Below are 6,000 nucleotides of genomic sequence, written 5' to 3'. Positions count from 1 at the left end.
CTGGAGGAAAAGTGGCTGTCAGTTTTATAACAGCTTTTCCCTCTACATCCAAATTTTCATATTGAGCATCAATCACTATTGGATCACCTATCCCTTGAAAAAAGAAGAAGTCTTAAGGAACGCATTCAGTTGCAGCCAGTACAAAATTCTTTACTCAAGGGTGAGGTTTCGATTTTATGACTTGTGTTGTTGGACTGTGACCCCAAAATGAAATCATCTGTTAACCAACAAAAACGTTCGTGGGCCTGTCGTTCAACCTGCCACCATTCTGCTCACTTTCAAGAATAGGTCTCATTTTCCAAAACTGATTATTGGTTTTACTTCGAGGGGCACCTCATCATCATCAAGTTTCAGATGTTTTCTAATTGTAAAATATGTGTCACAGCAAATTTTCCTAGCAATACCTATCACCCCAGTCTTTTTGTTCAAATACATCCTAATCCTAGGATAGCACATGTATGACATCATCACTGTTGCAGAGATAAGCCTTTTCATTTAATCTACAGTGCATTTCAACTCTCTCTCAGTATTTTTAAGATACCTTCCGTTTGTATTTTAGGTAAGGATACTAAAAATATTTTCTGACGGATATTTACTCACATAGTCATGATGTGGTAATTTCAAACCGACAGCCACTTGTTCCTCATGTTCAGGTGCAGGTGGTAAAGGGAAACGTCCAAAGTCTTCCTCCAAAATGTCCTGTCGATGGTAGATTGAGTAGAGCGGAATATTTAAGACCTGCTATCGTCGCTGTCTGTAGATTCATCTTCATCTTCATTAGCTATTCCTGTTCATCACTGACACGGTTACATGGATCTGTATAGATATAATTTACATCACCAGCATTATCGCCATCATTTGAGAGCTCCAATTCACTAACATCTCCTTCAAATAATTCATTTACAAAATCTTCAAATGCCTTTGAATCACGAAAAAAATTCGAAATTAGACCTAAAAATTGTAAAATTGTTTACCTGTACATTATAGTTTCCTGAAACGTAATTAATATTAACCTGATATTCATCAAATAATATAAAATGAACAATTAAAATATTATTATTGTAAAAAAAATATATTTTGTTGACAAATCATGTTATACGTTGCACTAACTCCTGATGTTCCCTATGGGTCACAACCCAATTTCAATACATTTTTCTAGGACAATTGTAAAATTATTACAATTACAGTTTTAAATAATTATTCTCTGATTGTTCATTTACGTAATCCAATATAATTTATATTGTTTCAAACAGAATAAAATATTTTAAAAAAATTACAAATAGCCTCATCTCTGAAAACACGCTTTATTCAGAGAGCCATTTTCAGCCTGCCAACAATGTCGTTCAGCACAGCAAAGATCAGCTGCCCTTGCATGAGGTTCTGCCACGTCTGAACTTCCTTTAAAAATACTTTTCAATGTTGCCAACATGATACGAGCTCGGGGAAAAAATTTCAAATAATGCTATGTGTTATGCCCCCCATAGGGGACGGCAAGACTGAGGAAGTTAGGTGTGGTTGGTTGAACTGCAACATATTGTACAATTTTTGTAGGGCGGTGTGACAGTTATCAGTCTCTGCAAACAATGGGAAGTATGATCGTCATCATCTGCATAAAAGGATAGTTTATGCAACGTTGGCTAGCGTACTTTCAGGCACAACTAATAACACATTGATTTGTGTTCAGCTGGGGCGGTGTAAGAGGCTGCGGGCTCAGTGACACTGCGACCTGCAAAAGTCACCTACCGCCTTTTACTGCAAGACTTCAGCCGACGCTGCACTCCTTCTGGTGGCAATTCGGCCTGCTTTTAGATATATTTTAGAACAGGTGTCGCGTCCCAACTATGAGCTGTCAGATTTGGGAGGAATTCTTGATCACACTAAAATGGCAAACCTCTAATTGCAAAAGGTAAGCGCTGGAAACTGACTTGAAATAACCACTACAAGAAGTAGCACAGATTGAAAATACCGCTTTAGTTTTAAAGTTACTTTTATTTGAAGCTAGAAGAACCTTACGACTAAGGAGGTATTTTCGAACTTTGCTATAATGGTCAGTTGCGGATGTTCCTCCGACAGGATTGTTTGTCAACTACAAGTGTTTGTGACTTCTAAATTCATTCAGAAAACAGTTTATATTGTTGCTCTACTTGTTTGGAGGAGCTATACCCACGAATTTTCCACTCTCAGTACAGAGAGAGTTACTAGCTAGCACTATTCTTTCCGACTGAAATGAGACAGTCGTATTAACTGAGCCCACACTCAGTACGAGGCACACGGACTTCCCCAGTTATTCTCTTATGATTTTATTAACAGCACTGATGTTACTGCAGCTATTTCTGCCTAGCCCTGCCTGGCTACTGCCATGCTTCTGTCTCTCTGACTTCCCTGACTCACTGCTCGGATCGCCCTGCTTCCGAGGTTTGTTAGAGTTTCCTTTTCACCCCCAACATTCCCTGATATAACATGAAATGGCGTCGAAGGCCTCACGCCGCCTTATTGAGTGCAATTTTGCCCTGCTCGTCAGTATGTTTCTAGGGGATGGGTGGAGGGAGGGATAGGTGTCTTTCCCTGTGTGGTGAAACTTCATTTCTTAGGCCTGCCATTGGATTTTCAAGATGTATCAGTGTCCCTACCAGTGACACTCTCTCTTTACCCCTTCCGTCCCTCTCTTCTCTCTCCCTGGCCAGGAAGTGCTGGATTTACTATAATTGTCGATATTTGTACTGAATGCACCATGTTGATAGCTTATAGTGTTATCAGTATGCCGGCCGGACTGGCCGAGTAGTTCTAGGCGCTTCAGTCTGGAACCACGTGACCACTATGGTCGCAGCTTCGAATCCCGCCTCGGGCATGGATGTGTGTGATTTCCTTAGGTTAGTTAGGTTTAAGTAGTTCTAAGTTCTAGGGGACTGATAACCTCAGATGTAAAGTCCCATAGTGCTCAGAGCCATTTGGCCCATTTATTATCAGTATACTTGGTCACACAATATGTTGGCACCTGGCTGGATCATTGGGTGCCCTTTGACTTTTCATTGCCAGGACCTAACACCCTTACAGCTTCTATAGTGGTTAATATTTTTGTATTACACATGGCCTGTTCTGAGCGGATATTACGCAGGGAAGACAATAATTAAGCACTCAACGAGTCAGATGTGGACAGACTCGTTTCAGCATACAGAATACATATATAATTCACAAGCTACTTTGAAATGGCATGTTGTCTAATTACTAGGCACATTACGTCATGCAGCAGCCGCTGCTATTACGAATGTAGTTCTACTACCCACAGAGTATGGTAGCGTGGTCTGTCGCTGTCTAGGACGAACGACTCAAAAACTACAAATTTACCATCTAAATATAATGAAGTGGAATAAGCAGTACTAGTTTTTCACAATCACAGGTATTTGCTTTAATTATCTTCGTACTCTTATCCAGCATTAGGTGTCAAATCTAAGTTTTATACACCAGAACTGTAACTAAATAAAAATATGTGCGCACCTCGCGCCACCTTATGCATTTATACATCACATATCAGCTACCAATTTCTTTTTCGCTTACGAAGTGAAACTTGGGAGTGAATGCCATGGCCCCAAGAGCCGGAAATGTTGCTAGTTGCGGAGTTGTGGCTAAGAGCTGACAAGGATGGATCTACTTCCAGAGTGTAATATCGTAGCTGAATTTTTCTCTTGTGTAACTTTGTCTGTTTAGTTTAAGCAAGGTGTGTTCTTGTGTCACTGGGAAAGTTACTTCTCAGCTAGTGAGTCGTTCTTAGTTGCAGCTGATGAGTGGCAATACAAGTAATAACTGCAGTTAGTTATTTCTCAGTTTTGACAAGCGTTCTATCGTTTTTCGTCATCATCTGAAACAAAGTTAGTCAAAGCATCTGTCTGTATGGACTGGCATTCCCAAGTCGTCACGGCGGGGAAAGGACACCTGGTGCTGGTGTTCTCTCAATGTTTCAGGACAGAGGCCAACGACGGTCGCCGCCTGTCTGTGGAAGGGAGGACCAGCGCAGCTGGGGGAGCAGCACGCCACCTGCTGCCCTCCCTCCTCCTCCACACGCTCACGATGCGGCAGCCAGCTGGTGGGTCTAGTGACGTCAGCGGTCCTCGGTTGAGGTGAGGATTGTCGGTCGTCCCAGCAGGAATCTGGTCACCGACACTGCGCCTACTGTTGCTTAAAATTTTCCGTATTGCGATTGCACAGAGAAGGAGGAATAAGCATATTATACGATATTTATCTGAGGAGAAATATCCATTGTGATGATGAAATCATGAACTGAAACACATAATTTCCTGAGGCCATTAGTGTAAAACAACTGATCAGAAAACCAATGTTTGGGTTGTTAAGCAAATACCCTGCCGGCCTTAAAATGTAGACACGAAAGCAAAGTCTTTTCTTCCGAAATTCATTTTAGTCTTCCGGAAGTTGTATCTTGTGTAACATGGATATCAATGCTACAACCGTAAGAATCAAGCTTTTTATTATTTTGAATATATTGAAGAACTCCTTGTCGTCATTGAGTGTCACAAATTCGTAGTTCCAACCATCACTGACCCCCAAGTAAACTCATGAAAAAGACAAAGAGGAGAAACGATTTATCATTGTTGCTTTTAGGGTTCCCTACATCAGTCGGTAAAAACGTAACCCTCATAGCATCATTCTGTTATCGGTATGCTGCCTTCCTGACTGTTTGTCTGACTGTTCAAAACCCTTTTTCCTGGAACGTGTAGACGTGTGACGTTAAAATAGATGTCACATATTAAGATCTACGTTCCCCTTGGGATGTAAAACCGTCAAGCAACTAAAGTCAATGCTATCGAAAAACACGGACGCTTTTGCGATATATTTTGATGCTCGCAAATTAACGCATCACAGCCTTCATGGTACTTCTTGTTGACCAATAATCATGCTTTTTTCGAAGAAGCGGGGCATCACGCTGTAACCATAGAAACAACTCGGAAACTGTTTATTTGTAACTCATCACACGAAAAAAATTTATTTGCGAACTTTCCGGCCGTCCGTCAAATCCTATTTTTCTGAGGAATGGTTTGAAGTATCAGGTTTACATTTGTCACACGTACTGAGGTCCACAGTCATTATGCGGTGCAAACATTTCAAGTTACTTGGTCAATGCAATAAGAAGGTAAGGCCATTTATGTTACATATTTCGATACTTGCAAAATCACTCATTAAAACTTAAGGGGTAATTCTCCACCACGTAGAATCGTGAAATTTGACTAGAAGAAACGTTTTTCTGTTCAGTTAAAGGAAATAAGTCCGATATTGTAATTTGTATTTAAATTATATTAAAAAAACAATTCTTTTTCATTTGCTGTCTGACTTCACATTTAAAACAATCTCAAAAACCTTGGGATCCCTGGAACCGATATCGTGCCGGTATCAGTGTCGATAACAGCCGAAAATCATCGATATCCTCTATTCCCTGAGTGAATAAACTGTCTTTATACGTAGGTAATTTAGCACGGAACACGCAGCGCGTTAGTCCTTCTCGCAAATGGTCGTTTTATGTTTTTTCTTTTTTAGGATTATTCGCATCCTTTGTAGTTGTTTGTTCTTTTCTTGTAGCGATATAGCTTCTAGAAATTTTCCTTCAATTTTGAAAGCTCTTTGGTCGGGTGGCATAATTTTTCCAAATTCTGCAATCAAAGAAGTCGGTGGTAGATGAATTATGGACGATTTTGGAAGGCAACATTCTCACCAGATGTTTCTCTTCCTTCGGATGGAATGTGATAAGAGAGAGGGGGCGAAAGGGATTTATACCAACTCTGCAATTGGAATTCCTCCATCCACTTCCCTATCCATTTGCTATCGTAACCTGTACAGTTATTTCATCATGCGCAACTGCAGAGAGAGGTTACAAACATCAGAAATTAACTCGCTGGTGTTCCCTAGCACATCTTAAAAATTCTCCCGGCTATCCGTAAAACAATATTTTCTGTCAGCCATCCCACAGAGTCCTTTACCTCCCTTACACGGGGA

Source organism: Schistocerca piceifrons, chromosome 8 (genome assembly GCF_021461385.2).
Source record: "Schistocerca piceifrons isolate TAMUIC-IGC-003096 chromosome 8, iqSchPice1.1, whole genome shotgun sequence".
In the NCBI taxonomy this organism is placed as follows: Eukaryota; Metazoa; Arthropoda; class Insecta; order Orthoptera; family Acrididae; genus Schistocerca; species Schistocerca piceifrons.
Note: the sequence above shows the minus strand (reverse complement) of the source record.